Raw genomic sequence first — 18,763 nt, forward strand, 5'->3', positions numbered from 1 at the left:
CAAGTCAAACAAACCGGGTCAGACAGTGAACAGCCAGCTTTATTCACTCAAGCCCTCCTTCACTGGAGCACGCGTTACTTTTCTATGCAATGACTTGCCAAATATGCTTAAAAGGCACATTTTAAAGAATAACAAATGTTACTCTGTTTCTTTCTTGTGGCCAGGGCATCTTGTGTTTACAGTGTGGAGCTTGGGGGGCTTAGAAACACCTAGCCATATTCTGGCTTCCTTCTCCCAAGTCAGAGCTTGCACACATGGAATTTTTTACATGCTGGCACTGGCGACAGGACCGTGGGCAGGGGACCCAGAGGGGGCCCACTGAAGGGTGAGGGCCAGCCTGGGCACTGATTGTTTGAACTGGGTTTCGAATACAGCCTGACATCTGCACTTATAAATCCGTGCCAGGGTACAGGACAAGCAGAGCTCATGTGCAGGAAGAGAAACAGTCCAGGTTTATTTTCAACAGCTGTCTTTCAAGAGCTGCAAACAGAGAGCAAAGATGAACGACTGGGAAAATGCTATTTCCCTATTTCTTCAATGAACCTGGTAAATTGCAATTTCCAAATCAGAGGAACTATCAGATCAATGCAACTAACTTTGAGGGAATGTGTGAATGAAGAAGAAGAAGGCCGGGTGGGGTGGCTCATGCCTGTAATCTCAGCACTTTGGGAGGCTGAGGCGGGCGGATCAGCTGAGGTCAGGAATTTGAGACCAGCATGGTCAATTTGGCAAAAGCCCATCTCTACTAAAAATACAAAAATTAGCAGGGTGTGGTGGCATGTGCCTGTAGTCCCAGGTACTTGGGAGGCTGAGGCAGGAGAATCACTTGAACCTGAGAAGTGGAGGCTACAGTGAACTGAGATTGTGCCACTGCACTCCAGCCTGGGAGACAGAGTAAGACTCTACCTGAAAAGGAAAGAAAGAAAGAGAGAGAGAGAGAGAGAGAGAGAGAGAGAGAGAGAAAGGAGGGAGGGAGGGAGGGAAGGAAGGAAGGAAGGAAGGAAGGAAGGAAGGAAGGAAGGAAGGAAGGAAGGAAGGAAGGAAGGAAGGGAGGGAAAGAGAGAGAAAGAAAGAAAGAAGGAAGGAAGGAACCAAGGAAGGAAGAGAAAGAAAGAGAGAGAGAAAGAAAGAAAGAAGGAAGGAAGGAAGGAACGAAGGAAGGAAGGAAGGAAAGAAAGAGAAAGAAAGAAAGAAAGAAAGAAAGAAAGAAAGAAAGAAAGAAAGAAAGAAAGAAAGAAAGAAAGAAGGAAAGAAAGAAAGGAAGAAAGAAAGAAAGAAAGAAAGAAAAGAGAGAAAGAAAGAAAGAAAGAAAGAAAGAAAGAAAGAAAGAAAGAAAGAAAGAAAGAAAGAAAGAAAGAAAGAAAGAAAGAAAGAAAGAGAGAGAAAGAAAGAAAGGCTGGGCACAGTGGCTCACGCCTGTAATCCCAACACTTTGGGAGACAGAGGCGGGCAGATCACGAGGTCAGGAGTTCCAGAACAGCCTGACCAACATGGTGAAACCCTGTTTCTACTAAAAATGCACAAATTAGCTGGGCGTGGTGGTGCGTGAGCCTGTAGTCCCAGCTACTCAAGAGGCTGAGACAGGAGAATGGCTTGAACTCAGAGGCAGAGGTTGCAGTGAGCAGAGATCACACCGCTGCACTCCTACCTGGGCAACAGAGCAAGACTCTGTCTCAAAAAGAAAAAAAAAGAAAAAAAAAAAAACAATACAAATACGAATGAAGAGGGGGAGAAAGAGGAGGAGCAAGAGCAACTATTGCTGCGAATCCAGTAACCATCCCATCAGTGTGGTCGCACGTGTCCTGCAAGACCGTCATTCTGCAGGCGCTGCGTTGGGTGCTCGAGGGATTCAAAGATGAGACTGGCCCTCAGTGGGTTTGCAGGCCAGAAGGGAGATGACACCTGTTTATCAATAACTGTAACACATGGCAATGCACACCAAAGAGCAGCAGGTAAAATGCTGGGGGTCCCAGGTGGAAGGAGATTGCCTCAAGCCCGAGATGGTTGAAGAAGAATGGGGAAGCCTGCAGGGACAGGCGGCTCTTGTGTTTAGCCTCCAGCATCCATCCTGGCAGCCGCTGGACTCTGGCCAGCCACTGGTTTCTGGACTCAGGATGTTGTCGTTTCTCATGATCAAGCTTCTTTAACCTTCACTGTCAAAGGCGGGGCCCCAGCACAGGCCTCGGGCCCAGGGCTCTCAGCTGACACCCCGGTCCTGAGAACCAGAGCATTGCCTCATGCCTCACGCTTCCCAGCACCAGAGCCCAGACCCAGGTCGCGTGCCCCGGCTGCTGAAACATCAGCAGGCACCCACCTCCAGAAAGGGCTGCCCATCCAGGAGGACTCGTGTTGGTGCCTGGGGACCGCTCCACCAGCCTGGCTTAAAACCCTGGCACCCTGAAGACCCTGTGTGATCTCTAAACACAGGGCCTGCTGAGTCATAGGTGCCCCAGACAAGAGGAATGGATCATGGCAACTCATGAATACCCTGGTGCTGGAAAGATGAAAGTAAACTGGAATGGAACCAGAGTGATCCAAAACCTCAACAGAAAGAGCAGTGCCTGAGAGTCAAATGGGGGCCTTTGTGGAAACGCAGTCAAGGGCTTGAACGTTTTTCTGTTTTCACCGTGATTAAATAGAAACTTTTGTATGTTGTGGTGTATACTTCCTTAATGTTGTTTAGGAAAATTTGAACAAACACGGCTGCAGAAAAATAAATAAATAACACTTCTGCACAAAGGAGATCACAATTCAAATAAAATGTCAAACCAGGAAAATCACTCTCTTTACTACATAACTATTCCAAGCAAGAAGAAATAGATGCCCAGTCTTTTTAAATTGCAAAATGCAAGAAGAAGCAGTTCTTTGAGTAGAAATAGAAATGACCAATAAGTATTTGTTTTAAATCAACCTCCCTAGTAATCAAAGAATTTCACATTAAAGCAACTTTTAGACATAATTTTTCACCTACAGGAAGGCTTAAGAGACGGAAAAGATGCAGGTTGCAAGGACAGACACTTTCTTTTTTTTTTTTTTTTTTTTTTTGAGACAGAGTCTCACGCTGTTGCCCAGGCTGGAGTGCAGTGGCGCGATCTCGGCTCACTGCAAGCTCCGCCTCCCGGGTTCCCGCCATTCTCCTGCCTCAGCCTCCTGAGTAGCTGGGACTACAGGCGCCCGCCACCGCGCCCGGCTAATTTTTTGTATTTTTAGTAGAGACGGGGTTTCACTGTGGTCTCGATCTCCTGACCTTGTGATCCGCCCGCCTCGGCCTCCCAAAGTGCTGGGATTACAGGCTTGAGCCACCGCGCCCGGCCGGACAGACACTTTCATGTACCTCTCATGGAAGTGAAATTTGCTCAGCCATTCTATACGGCGGTTTACAACTTATGTCAAGCATCATTTTGAAATGTGTTTTACTTTTGCCCCAGCAACTTTACATCTAGGATTTGTCCTATGGAAAGGAGTATGGGTGTGCAAAACAACTTATTTATAAAGCAAGTTTACTGCATTATACATTATAACAGTGAAAGACAGGAAACCATCTAAATGACCAACAGTGAATTAACTAAAAATAAAGAGCCAAACAATAAAACAGTACACACCACTAAAATTTCAAAAAAAGTGTAATGACATGGAAAGATGTTCACAGCAAACTAAGTGAAGAAAAGCATATTGCAAAAGAGTGTGGTATGGTGACATTTTTGTTAAAAAAAAAAAAATCCCAAATGGTAATTATATAGAAAAGCATCTGGAAATATAAACTCCAAGATGTTAATGGAAGTTGTTTCTGAATAGGTGGAATTGTGTGCTTTGTAAAATTCTGTTTTTTCCATTTATTTGTATGATTTGATTTTTCTGCAGTGATCATGTATTTCTTAGCAAGAAGAAAAGATTATTTTAATAATAAAAACATATACACAAACAAGACTGGGAATAACATATGTGGCCAAGAGAAAACATGTCAAAGATAGCAAAGGTAGAAAGAGCACATATAAATGCATATGGAATAGAAAATTATATAACAGATCTGTCAACAAAGATGAATATATTCCTACTGAGAAAAGACGTGGAAAAATGTTCAGCATTGTTTTTCTGTTTTTTTGGTTTTTTTGTGTGTGTGTGTGTGTGTTTTGAGACAGAGTCTTGCTCTGTTGCCAGGCTGGAGTGCAGTGGCACGATCTCAGCTCACCGCAACCTCTGCCTCCCGGGTTAAAGTGATTCTCCTGCCTCAGCCTCCTGTGTAGCTGGGACTACAGGTGTGCACCACCACGCCCAGCTAATTTTTTGTATTTTTAGTAGAGACGGAGTTTCACCATGTTGGCCAGAATGGTCTCAATCTCTTGACCTCGTGATCCGCCCACCTCCGCCTCCCAAAGTGCTGGGATTACAGGAGTAAGCCACCACGCCCAGCCTCAGCATTGTTACAAATGGAAAAAACGGCAAAATTAATAAATGGAAGGAATAATTCTCCAATTTCCAATTCATTAAAGCACTCAAGTTTTAAAAACACGTAACTTTTTCATTGAAAAGTGTTATATTAAATTAATTTTAAAAGGAAATATCACTCTTACCCCTAAATATGTACAATTATTATGTGTCAATTAAAAATAAATTCAATTAATGCCAGGTACAGTGGCTCATGCCTGTAATCCCAGCACTTTGGGAGGCCAATGGGGGCAGATCACCTAGGTCAGGAATTCAAAACCCATACTGGCCAATGTGATGAAACCCCATTTCTACTAAAAACACAAAAATTAGCCAGCTATGGTGGCGGGCGCCTATAGTCCCAGCTACTCAGGAGGCTGAGGCAGGAGAACTGCTTGAACCCAGGAGGCAGAGGTTGCAGTGAGCTGAGATGGCACCACTGCACTCCAGCCTGGGTAACAGAGTGAGACCCTGTCTCAAAAAAATCAAAAAGAAAAAATAAATACATTAAAAAGTTAAAAAAGCGTTATACAAGTACTTTGTTTCAAAAGTTTAATCAACATAAAATGTTCAAAGACGCACACCAAATCCTACAATCCAGAAATCGTAAGATTAGTATTTTGTGAACATAATCCTGAATTTCTCTAAGGATAAAGAGTGTGTAGAAATAATTTTATAATATTTTGGTTCTTGTTTTTCTCTCAGCAGTGTCCTAGTCCCCAGAACAGTGTCTGGCACACAGGAAGCTCTAAATATAACATTAAATGATTAACAGATGAGTACTATATCATAATGCCATATTAGAATAAAAAGAATTTAAATTCTTTATAAAATTTAAATGAACTTAAATTTTATGGAAGATAAAAAAGCTGAAGGGATTTCTGAACTTAAAATAAATTGTTATTTCCAAACAAATAAGGTTGGCCTTCTGGGTCCATGGGTTCTACATCTGTGCATTCAATGAATCGTGGATCAAAATTATTCAGAAAAAGAAAATTCCACATAGTTTCAAAAGCAGGCCTGGTGCGGTGGCTCACGCCTGTAATCCCAACACTTTGGGAGGCTGAGATGGGTGGATTACTCAAGCCCAGGAGTTCAAGACCAGCCTGGGCAACATGGCAAAACCCCATCTCTACAAATAATACAAAAATTAGCCAGGTGTGGTGACATGTGCCTGTAACCAGCTACTAGGGGTTGGGAGGGTGCTGAGTTAGGAAGATCACCTGAGTCCAGGAGGCAGAGGTTGCCTCATGCCACCGCACTCCAGCCTGGTAGACAGAATGAGACCCTGTCTCAAAGGAAAAAAAAAAGTTCTGCAAAGCAAAACTTAAAATTTGTCATGTGCTGAGTACTATGTTGAATCCATGCAAATGAAGTGATGTTGGCATTAGATTAGGTATTACAAATAATCTAGAGACAATTTAAAGAATGTGCATAGGTTATATGCAAATACTATACCATTTTATATCAGGGACTTGATATAAATCCAAAGGGGTCCTGGAACCAATTCCCCACAAATACTGAGAGATGATTCTTTATACTTATAAATTCTCCCAAGGTTCAGAAAAATAGTACTTAAAAATCATGAAGGCATTGGAGTCATGAGCTTTTTTTCAAATTTTTATTTTAATTTTGATTTATTATTCTTAGAAAGAGGAAATTTGCCATCATCTTCTCCCTTCTCCTTTTCCCCACTCCCTGGTTTTTGTTAAGTGTGTTGCATTTCCAAGTTCCTCATTTTATTTATTTATTTATTTATTTATTTATTTATTATTTATTTTTTGAGACAGAGTCTTGTTCTGTCACCCAGGCTGGAGTGCAGTGGCATGATCTCTGCTCACTGCAACCTCCGCCTCCTGGGTTCAAGTGAGTCTCCTGCCTCAGCCTCCCAAGTAGTTGGGATTACAGGCATGTGCCACCATGCCCGGCTAATTTTTGTGTTTTTAGGAGAGACAGGGTTTCACTATGTTGGCCAGGCTGGTCTCAAACTCCTGACCTCAAGTGATCCACCCACCTTGGCCTCCCGAAGTGCTGGGATTACCGGCATGAGCCGCTGCGCCTGGCCCAAGTTCCTCATTTTAATCCATCTTTTTGGTTGGCTGGGCTTTTTCCCAGAAGAATATATGGGTGCTATAGTCCCTGAACTCTTTCTTGTATCAGTGTCTGCCTGCTAGTCTTTGGCTTGAATGACAGCTTGCGTTTGTTTAATATTTTTGGATTTTGCTTTCTTTCCTTCAGTACACTCTAGACATTACTCTATTGTCTTCTCTTAATAAGTCTGGGACACCTGACTTTTTTTCCCTTGCAGGCAGCCTGCAAGTCTGAAGAGGTCTTTGTTTATCCTCCAAGTTCAATATCTTAACCAGGATACAGCTTAATGCCAGTCATTACGTATCATTTTTTCCCCTTGATGCCCTTTGATCTAAAAATTTGCAATTTATTTCTGATGACCTACATCTCTGAATGTATTTTTCCCTATTTTTTTGTTGGGTACCTAATTCAGAGACATCAATTATAATTATATTGGATCATCTTTGTCCTCCATAACTAGCATCTCCTCTAGACTACTGTAATCTTTGCCTTTTTCTTGTGTGTTTGCCATGAATAATTTCAGCACTTCTTCCATGGCAATAATTTGATTGTTCAGTGGTATCTTTATTATTCCTTACTTTTTTTTTTTTTTTTTTTTTTTTGAGACTGAGTCTTGTTCTGTCCCCCAGACTGGTGCAATGGTGAGATCTCAGCTCACTGCAACCTCCACCTCCCAAGTTCAAGCAATTCTCCTGTCTCAGCCTCCCAAGTAGGGACTATAGGCTCACACTACCATGGCTAATTTTTTTTTTGTATTTTTAATAGAGATGGGGTTTCACCATGTTGACCAGGCTGGTCTCAAACTCCTGATCTCAAGTGATCTGCCTGCCTCGGCCTCCCAGAGTGCTGGGATTACAGGCATGAGCCACCATGCCTGGACTTATTATTCCTTACTTCTAATTTATGAATTAAATCTTTCATAGTCTTATTAAGTTCTTTATTATACCAAATATTCATAGGTAGTTCTTAAAGAATATGTTTTTGTCCAGGACAGGCCTTCATTGATTTTTTTTCACCAGTATTTCCTTTCTTTCTTCTGTGGCTATTGTGTTCTATAGTGTGTTTAAATATTTGTCATGCCATGTCTTATCATGTTGTTCTAGTTTAACAGGTACAGCTCTGTACACATCTGTCTACTCTGTTGTTGCTGTTGTTTTTAAGAGACAGGGTCTCCTTATGTTGCCCAGGTTGGTCTTGAACTCCTAGCCTTAAGCCATCCACCCATCTCAGCCTCCCAAGTAGTTGGGATTACAGGCATGAGCCACTACATCCAGCTCAACACCTATTTATTCTGAAATAGTGGGGGAGTTTTCCTTGACACCCTTCTCACTTTACCTGGGGCTCAATGTCATCTGTGCTACAGTGTGGAGATAGATTTTACTAACTCTCCACCCTTCCGTAGTCGGGGGACAAGGAAATGGGGAAGGGGCAGGTCAGGGATAAGAGCTTGGTCAGTAGACTTCTCTTGGAAGTTTGGGCTTTGCTCTCTCTCTTGGGATCCCACTAAATGTCAGAAATTAAGGTTCACTCCATCCAGCCATTGCTATATCACACGTCTGTGTGTTTTGGCTTCCTGAACAATGGCAAGCCTTGGCAACCCCTCCTTTCTCCACTAACGTTTCCAGGTGACATTTAGGGCCTTCCAAACTCAAGAGATCTTTCCTCTGAACTTTTCATGGAACTGCTTACTCTTGTCTTCTCTGCTAGAGATTGTTTTTCTCTAGACTAAATAACATTAGTAAGAATCCTCCAAGTTTCATTAATTCCTTCTTTCACTGGAGAGCGCAGTTTGAACTTAGGAGATGTACTACATCAGAATTTTCTGGTTCTTTCCAAGGTCATGACTTTTCTTTTCTTTCTTTCTTTCCTTTTTTCCCCCCCGCCCCCTCCCCCGGGTCTCACTCTGTCACCCAGGCTGGAGTGCAGTGGTGCAATCCTAGCTCACTGTAGCCTCAATCTCCAAGGCTCAAGCAATCTTCGCACCTTCACCTCCCAAGTAGCTGGGACTGTAGGTGTGTGCCACCATGCCTGGCTGGCGTTTTTGTATTTTTTTCTAGAGACCAGGTCTCCTCATGTTGCCCAGGCTGGTCTCAAACTCCTGGGTTCTAACCTTCCTCCTGCCTTGGCCTCCCAAAGTGCTGAGATTATAGGCATGAGCCACCACGCCCAGCCTGGTCATGACTTTTCTAGATACAAAGGTAATTCCTGGTTTAGTCACTACTTACATTTGTTTTTGTTGTGATTTTATTTCTATTTATTGACTAATTTATTTCATTAGGAATGGTTGAGGATATATATCCTTCTTCCTTCTGTAGCCAAAAACTCTTCCCTCTGTTCTTAAGCAGAACATACTGAACATAACTTTTCTGATGACTCAGGGGCCTCCTTGAGATCATAGTCATTACTCCTTAGATAAAGCTGCAGCCCCAGGGCTTGAGGAGGCTATGGTAGAAAGGAGGGGACCTGGGCCGGGCGCGGTGGCTCAAGCCTATAATCCCAGCACTTTGGGAGGCCAAGACGGGTGGATCACGAGGTCAGGAGATCGAGACCATCCTGGCTAACACGGTGAAACCCCGTCTCTACTAAAAAAAAATACAAAAAAAAACTAGCCAGGCGAGGTGGCCGGTGCCTATAGTCCCAGCTACTCGGGAGGCTGAGGCAGGAGAACGGTGTGGACCTGGGAGGTGGAGCTTGCAATGAGCTGAGATCCGGCCACTGCACTCCAGCGTGGGCTACAGAGCGAGACTCCATCTCAAAAAAAAAAAAAAAAAGAAAGAAAGGAGGGGACCTGGGGCCTCATGACAGGACCCAATCATTGATGCTGGTAGCTTATTGCTCCCCTTCCTCTATTCCATAAGGGCAAGATTAGCCTGTAAAACTACATGCTCTTCTGACCAGTGGGAAAAAATGTGCTTCCCATAAAACCAAATTCACTGGAAAAGTCAAGAGGAAGAAGCCTCATTCCAAGGGGTTCTCCCATTGCAAATTCATTGTCTTTACTCCTGCTTTCAGGGTACTCTGATATGTAACCACTATTAAGGGGTAATTGGTGATGCTGGCATCACTAAGACAAATGACTGAAGTGCTTCCTTGTCAACCTGCTCACTCTTCACTGTCACAGCAATAGCAGGTAAGTCACACCATTTTGATACTCCAGGATGGAGGCTCTACCAGTCAGGGTTTCTTGGTTGTGAGCAACAGAAAGCAACTCTGGATAACTTAAGCAGAAAAACAACTCATCTGGAACTTACGAGATGCTTCACATATTTAAAAAGAGACTGAGAAGTCAGGGCTAGAAGACAGGTGACTAGGGGAGCTCCTGGAACCTAAGAGGAAGGACACAGAAGACAATCTCTCCTCAGCACTGTTGTTGAAAGGAATCAGCTCCAGCCATCTTCAGGCCTGACATTGCTCTACTCAAGGTTTAAATTCATGGAGAGAGAGGGTCTGATTGGCCCACGCTTTGATGAAGAGAGAGCAAAAGACCTTGGAGAGATAGTCCTCCAAAGCAATGCCAAGTTTCTGCCAACAAAAGAAAAAGGCCTTGCGGGGCAGGCAGAACCACAGCTGTCTATAAATTTAGCACCAGAAGATGCTAAGTGGTGGTTGGCATGTCACCAGGCCTTCCCATAGAAAAGTATTTCACTTTTGACAAAATGTGAGACACAAGACAAGAATAAAAATTGTACCTTCAATATTATATTATGTGACGTGTCAAATTTTCTCAGAAAATTCTAAGCTGCAATAACATTTTGTAGTCTGAATAATACACCCTGATGCTTAGGTTTAAACCACTAACCTTGTCAAACTACCGGTTAGCATTAGAATAGCTGCCCATTCAGAGATGGCTGGCCATTCATAAAGAATTCTACAGAGGAGAGCACCAGTCTGAAAAGTTTAACTGGCAAAATAGGTGATCCAGGCTCCTTTCAGAGGGTGGTCTGCAGAGCAGCAGCATCTGTAGCACCTGGGAGCTTATCAATAATATAATACAGTCTGTCAGCTCCTACCCCAGACATAGTGAGTCAGAATCTGCATTTTGACAAGTGTGATTTATGCTCACATGAAAGTATGAGATGCATAGATTCTGAGAGCAGTCTAGCATCGGACTGCCTAGGTTAACAAGTCATTGATGTAGGAAACTCTTTAAAGAAGAATGTCAGCTAATGAATACAGATCAGAAGGATGGGATGAGACGCCCACCATTTTTGCTGTCCGTGATGTTATAATGCACCTTGATAGCAGACACTGATGGCTGCTAAGGCAGGTGGAAGACTCCAGCAGAGTTGTGTGATGCACTGATCAGGCTGACATCACCTGGCTCACTGGACAATCTTCACATCATCAAAAATGGAGTCACCAGAGAGCCTGTGCAACAGGCAGGAAGAGTATTACCCAGAAAACATTATTTCCAGAAAATTCAACCTGAATCAAATCCACTTCTAGCTCTAACACACAGTTTAAAGGAAGTATAGGGGACAGAGGAACATGTTAAACGAAACCATAGAGATAAAATTAGCAAAATCCAGAATATGGAGCTTTTTACAAATAAATGGCGAAGGGAAAGAAGTGGGAAACTTACAGATTTGAAGAAACAAAACACAACAACCAAGTGCACTATTGGGTGGTTGCGCCCTGATTCAGACATTACAACTACAAAAGAACATGTTTGAGGCAGTTAGGGAAACAGGACATGGACCAAGTATTAGAGGATATAAAGGAATAATTTTTGGGGTATGATAATAGTATTATACTAATATTAAAAAAAAAGTCCTTGTCTGTTACATAGGCTTATGAAAGTAGTTACAGGTGAAATGATGTGATATCCAGGATTCAAATACTCCAGAAAACAACAAATGTGAGGAAGGAAAATAAAACAAGAATGGCAGAATGTTGATCCTTGTTCAAAGTGGGTGATGGATGCGTAGGGGTTTATTATACAATTTTTTTCTACTTTTATATATGTTTAAACTTTTCTATAATGAAAGTTTTTTTAAAAAAACAACCTGGGCTCATTTCCTGGCTCCAACCCTACCCTGCTCTGTGACAAAGAGAAACTTACTGAACCCTTCTGGGCCTCAATGTTCCCATCTATAAAATAAGGATAACAATAATACCTGCCTCATAGGCATGTTGTGAGGATCACATGAGGCAATACAATATAATGCACATTCAATATCCAGCACATAGTAAATACTCAATAAACACTACCCATATTTATGTACTAGCTCAGCTTCTGCACAGCAACAGATCAAAACAAGGCATTTCTGAAAGCCCTGAATCAATAAAAATCTTTAAAGGTGAAGATCTTACCTTATGGGAACATTAGCAAACCCAAAAGCTGTTGCCTCTCAATAAAAACTGATATACACTCTCTAAACATGCAGATTCTGTGGAGTTGTAAAGCCCTTCTGGCCTTGGTCCATGCTCAGAAATCAGTTGCCTGAAGAGTTCATAGGATGCTTCTAGAAGGCCATCAGTTGCTATTTTTCTCTATCAAGCTTTCACAATGGCATGTCTCAGTTTTTAACAGCAGTTTTTCCTTTTTGAAAAATGGTCACCACTGCACAACCCCAGCCATGAGGTCGTCGCTCGTGTTCGCAGTCACTTGGAAGGCTTGGCGAAACAGACTGCCAAAGATGCATTCCATCACTGGGTGGCTGCACCATGACTTTAAATGACTGCTGCTGTCAAGGAGCCTCAGTTTTTGCATCTGTAAAATGGGCATAATGACATCTTACGTGCAAGATCTTTGTGAAGATTGAGTAACACACATACATGTAAAGCACTCATTTCAATAAAGATTCTTTTTTTTTGAAACAAGGTCTCACTTCGTCACCCAGACTGGAGTACAGTGGAATGGCACAATCATAGGTCACTGCCGCCTTGAACTCCTGAGCTCAAACCTTCCTTCCACCTCAGCCTCCTGAGCAGCTGGAACTACAGGCATGCGCCACCATGCCCATTTAATTTTTGTAACTTTTGTAGAGACGAGGGTTTCTCTGTGTTGACTAGGCTGGTCTCTAACTCCTGGCTTCAACCAATCTTCCCTTCTCAGCCTCCCAAAGCACTGGGATTACAGGCATGAGCCACCACACCTGGCTCAAGGGAGATTCTTGGTATTAGCTAGTTTCTTCTCAGAGGCGGCATCGTCCCCTCTTCAGACCATCCTCACCCTGCCCCTGCTCTGGTGAGAAGACTTTCACTTCATTACCGCTGGCCTCACCCTGGTCCCTCCTTCCCTTTTTTTTTTTTTTTTTTTTTTTTTTTTTTTTTTTTTGAGACAGAGTCTCGCTCTGTCACCAGGCTGGAGTGCAGTGGCACAATCTCAGCTCATTGCAACCTCTGCCTCCCGGGTTCAAGTGATTCTCCTGCCTCAACCTCCCGAGTAGCTGGGACTACAGGCATGCACCACCATGCGCGGCTAATTTTTTTATTTTTAGCAGAGACGGGGTTTCACCATTGTTGGCCAGGATGGTCTCCATCTTCTTGACCTCATGATCTGCCCGCCGTAGTCTCCCAAAGTTCTGGGATTACAGGAGTGAGCCACTGCGCCCAGCTGGCCCCTCCTTTTCTATTTCCCATCAACCAAAGAGGTACTTGTGGGACCAGCATCTCTTGGGGCCATCTCCCCAAGCCCTCACACATTTCCCACTGTCCAGGTAGCTGTCTCATGGCTTTCCTGTGGCCCTGGCACCTCTACCCTGAGTTTGAAATGTAGCAGCTTTTATAGATGCTGCAAACTGATTATTTCAACTGCTCATAAATTAACCCGCACTCATGATTTAAAAATTCCAGTGGAGGTTTCATCACATCTCAATCCTGTAAAGGTGTGTTTGAAACTCATGCAATCCAAACAGGGACGTAGGTTTCATTCCTTGACTATGGAATGGAGGGAATGCTCTGTTACCCTTGAAAGAAGGGGAAAGGACAAAATATACGATTCCTGGCTGTCCACCCCATATCCTACAGGCAATGCGAGCCTCATGAATTACAAGGCCCCATGACTGCAGACGGTACGGAGTGTGGGGTGGCAGGGAGTGGACCTCCGGCACTGCATGGCCAATGGGAAGCAGATCATTCATCCCCACAGTCTCTCAGGATTAGATTACGCATGCTCTTCTGCTTTTAGAGTATTCCAGAAGCCTTCATGCCCTCCATCATCTCTACAGTGACTACTCTTCAGTAGATACTGCGGCACTGGATGGGGAAAAAGATGATTCAGGACCTGGGCCAGGTGACCTGGGGGTGGGAATTAGTCCCCTTTCCTGTTCTCTGCAGCATGGTGAAGCCTATGTGGCAGTAACATGACACCACAAGTCACACTAACTGGTTACGTGTGACTGAGAGCAGGGACTAAAGCAGGGTAAAGGGGGCCTAAACCCCCCACTCTCCTAGTGAGCCCACAGGAGCTCCTCAGTCCTGAGCCCCACGCAGATGGGCTGAGTCCCCCAGCAGCCTGGGCTATGCCCACAGGGCGGGAGTGGCTCCCACAGCTCAGACCACTACGCTTGATAGACTGCAGAGCCAGCTTTTGTCCCAGGTCACCCGCCAGCACAGCAAGGCCACGACTCCTCCTCCTGTTGGATGGCTGGTCACAGCTGCTGGGTGGCCCTCTCCTAATGCCATCAAGGAACAGTTTTTATACCACAGGACAGTAAAGAAGCCCAGATAGGGGTTTTCTGGAAGCTCCCCATGAAGGCTGAGCTGGCCGACACACAGCCCAGGCAGGGAGATAATGTGTATAGGGCCCTGCGACCACCAGGGTGATCTGAGGACCAGCAGCCTCAACCTCCCCTGGGAGCTTGGAGCTTGTTAGAATCACGGAATCTCAGACATCCCTCCGGATCCTACCAAATCTGCCTCTACCTTGTGACAAGATCGGCAGGCGATCTGTAAGCACGTTCAAGTTCAAGAAACACTCATTTATGAAGCCTGTTGCAGCCAAACCACTCAAGGTAGCAATCAACTCCTGCTGTGATATCATTAAGAAGAACTTGGCTCCATCCTCAAAGCCACTTGGGAACAGGATGTGGGAAGGGGAGCCCTGAGAAAGGGCTATGTCTGGTTTGAATTGAGTCAAATATGGGCTACGACTTGGCGTGCAGAAGCCCAGCTCCTCTTTGTGTCTGTGGCTGACGTGGGGGTGGGAATGCTGTGGTCCATGGCCAGGTAGCCACAGGTGGCCAGCTGCGTGCGCTGCTTCAGCCCAAACAAGACTGGTCCACAGTTCCCATCTCAACTCCGCCCAGGGAAGCTGGAAATTCACTTGGCAAACAAGAACAAATCAGTCACATTTTTGTACTGCTTTTTCCAATGGCCTAAATTATAACATTAATAATTATTGTTATTAGTATCATAGTACTAACAGCTACAGTTACCAAACACTTACCATGAGCCAGGAACCTGATGCTATGAACTCCTGTCATTGCCCCAGGAGTCCCTGTTCACTAACCTATGGTCCCATAGGCGACTTCTGCGGAGTCCAGTGATCTATCCCCTAAGGAAGGTTCTATTGGGCATCAAAAAGTTCCACACAGCAGGTGGAGGGGAAAACAAATGGAAAACCCAAACCTGGATACTAACCATGGAGGAACCAGTGCTGTGGAAAGAACAGGGTAGAACCTCAGGTTTTGAAAAGCAGAGAGGAGCCACGGCCTAACTTTCTCTCCCCAGAGAAGGGAGCAAAGCCCCACGAGGCTAGTTCTTAGCCAGGCTGCCAGTGACCTTGGGGCAGGGCTGGGCAGACAGCTGTCTCCCATCTCCATTCCGACTGCTGTCCCCATAACCTCATAGATCAGGTCTTGTTTGGGTTCACTGGACTTGCTGGTCTTCACCCATATCTGACCTTCAGTTTCCCTCCTCAGAGACATCTCAGAGTCATCAAAGGATGTGATATGAAATGGGCTTCCTTAGGCAGACGTGGGCTTCCTTAGACATGTCTCAGAGCATCTGCACAGAAGGCAATATCCCAAGAAAGTCAAACCTTTTCACACAACCTTCTAGACACCATCAATAAAATGTGGTCTCTCCAAACAAAGGAATATTATTCAGCCATAAAAAGAAACACAGTGCTGACACACACTGCACATAGAAAACATGACGCTAAGTGAAAGAAGCCAGGCTGGACACAGCGGCTCACTCCTGTAATCCCAGCACTTTGGGAGGCCGAGGTGGGTGAACCACTTGAGGTCAGGAGTTCGAGACCAGCCTGGCCAACATGGCGAAACCCTGTCTCTACCAAAAAAACAAAAATTAGCCAGGTGTGGTGGCGGGAACCTGTAGTCGTAGCTACTTGGGAGGCTGAGGCAGGAGAATTGCTTGAACCTGGGAGGTGGAGGTTGTAGTGAGCTGAGATCGTGCCACTGCACTCCAGCCTGGGTGACAGAGCAAAGAGAGAGAGAAAGGAAGGGAGGGAGGGAGAGAGAGAGGGAGGGAGGGAGGGAGGAAGGAAGGCAGGCAGGCAGGCAGGCACAAAAGGCCACAGGTTATCTGACCCCATTGATGTCAAATGCCCAGAATAGGCAAATCCATGGCGATTGAAAGGAGGCAAGTGGTTGCCAGGCCTGGGGGCGAGGGAAGGAGGAGACTACCACTGGGTAAGGGGGTTTTCTTTGGGGATGAGGAAAATGTTTTGAAATTTCATGTAAGTGATATAGCACAACACAGTGCATGCACCAGATGTCACTGAAATGTGCCTTTTTAGGGGTTTTTATGCTATGTGAATTTTACCTAATTTTTTTTTAAAGCAAGTGGGGGAAAGGCCCCAAGAGCCACACATTTAAATAGAAGAGGATGTCTGTCTCTTTGGATAGAAAGATCCTCCCTGCTTTGACTTGTAAGATTCTCAAGGATCTCTCTAGTAAGTCAAGATCACCGTGCACAGATGCCCCCACCAGGCAGGGATGGGGGCAGAAAGAGCATTGACTTGGCCTCTGGGCTCACTCACCGTGTGACCTTGGGCAAGACAGTTAGCATCCCCAAGCCTGAGCTTCCCCGTGATAGGATGGGGGCAATGGGGTTAGTCCTGTCTCCAACGCAGGTAATTGTGAGGAACAAATGGAGCAGGGCCTATGACAGCCATCCAAATACTACTTGGAATTACGAAAGTGGATTTGCCATAAGGCAAGAGCTGGAAGAGATTCTCTCAATGATTGTAGAAGAAACTTATACAAGGTGGATCCCAGGCACTGTAGGGGATCCCCAGAAGCCACTCGGTCCAACTTCCATCCTTCCATCCTCCTGGGAGAAGCAGCCAGGCTATGCCTGAGTGACACAGTCACTCATTCAAAAAGGAATTCACGGTGCCAATTCTGTGACAAGCTCTATAGCAGGTGCTGCAGAAACAGAAGAAAATGGACAAAAATCTCTGCCCTCGTGATCCCAGGGACAAGCAGTTGATGTGCAGGTGTACACATGTAACCTTGGCGTTTATTTTATTCTCTCGCTCATGCCTTCACTGGCAAACATTCAGGAGTAGCCACTCTGCTGGTGACATAAGCCAGGGTCCGTTGTGGCCAGCACAGGGGATTTATGATGCGGAGGGACGTGGAGGCTCATCTGAGCAAGGGGGATACAAATACACCTGCCCCCTTTGCAGAAATGTCACTCTTTGGTGACCAGCATTGTCCCCTCAGACTGTCATTTAAAATGCTAGATGCTTTAGCCTTGGTGTGAACCAGGTCATCAGAGCCCTGATCTCCCCCGGAAAGAGGAGGAAGGTGGTTTGGTAGGTAAGGACCAGATACACCCCAGGTGGCCAGAAGACAGAAGCACAGAATGGGAGGTCTAGAAACAGAATATAATGTCCACCCCAGGGCTCCTGGGCTCAAGGAAGCAGAACACGTGCCCCTGAAGTGCAGAGAAGCAGCTGCGCTGCTCAAAGCCCAGGAGCAGCCTGTGCCAGCCCAGGGCTGCCAGGCCGTGTCCTCGCCTCCCAGCCTGCCCCACGGCCCGTCAATCCCTCTTTTGTGATTGAGGTGCAAGTGCCCATCCCTCCTCTGCAGCCACTGGTGCCCTGAGAGGCCTCACATCATCTGTGCCTCATGGATGGGGGTGAGGAAAGGAGGCAGCCTCTCCTGCTGGCACCAGAAGCAGCAAACAACCAGCTTATCACTGCCCCTTTGTGTGGGAACAATGGGACCCAGAGAGCCCGACCTCCAGAGACAGGAAGTCTCAGGACAATGACCTTCCTGCCTCCTACTTCCTAGTCTGCATGGAAATGGGAGAAGGGATACATCTTAGTGCTTTGAAGACTTAGCGGCTCTGGTGACTCCAGCAAGCCCAACTTTCTACCTGCATGTTGGTCACCTCTTGGTCCATACCTGCCAGGGGCTCACCTTCCTCCCATCTACGCAGTGTCCCAGGCCTGCCACATGAGCCTCTGCAGCAGGTCTCTGGTCCCCACGCCCTCCACGGGAGCCCAGCTGGCCTGGGCATGGCCTCACATCTAGACTCTTGCCACCACCTCCCATTGCATGTCGTGCTCCCTCGCGCTCTCTCCCCCATCTTTCTCTGCCTCTGTCCCCCTGGGGCTTTCTGACAATGCACCCCTGCGTGAGTCTGCTGGGGCTGCCAGTCAGGGCACCTCACAACAGACCTTTATCTTCTCACTGTTCTGAAGGCTGGAAGTCCAAGATCAAGGTGTCAGCAAGGTTGATCTCTCCTGACGTAGCCTGAGGGGACAATGCTGGTCGCAAAAGAATGGCATTTTAACAAAGAGGGCAGGTGGATTTGCATCCCTCTTGCTCAGATGAGCCTCTATGTCCCTCCACATCAGAAATCCCCTGTGCTGCCCACAGCGGGCCCTGGCTTATTTCACTAGCAGAGTGGCTACTCCTGAATGTTTGCCAATGAAGGTGTGAGTGAGAGAATGAAGTGAACGCCAAGGTCGTGTGTGTGCGCCTGTACATCAACTGCTTGTCCCTGAGATCATGAAGGCAGAAGAGATTTCTGTCCATTTTATTCTGTTTCTGCCGCACCTACCACAGAGCTTGTCACAGAATTGGCACCGTGAATTCCTTTTCCAATGAGTGAATGCATCAGAGTCCCATAGACTGGCAGAGCCTGTCTGCTCCTCCCAGGAGGATGGAAGCAGGATGGAAGGATGGAAGCTGGACTGAACGGCTTCTGGGGGTCCCCTACAGTGCCGGGGATCCACTGTGATTGTTTCTTCTACAATCACTGAGAGAATCACTCCCAGTCCCTTGCCTTATGGCAAATCCACTTTCATAATTCCAAGTTGCAC

This window comes from Macaca fascicularis, chromosome 9 (genome assembly GCF_037993035.2).
Source record: "Macaca fascicularis isolate 582-1 chromosome 9, T2T-MFA8v1.1".
NCBI classification, from domain to species: domain Eukaryota; kingdom Metazoa; phylum Chordata; class Mammalia; order Primates; family Cercopithecidae; genus Macaca; species Macaca fascicularis.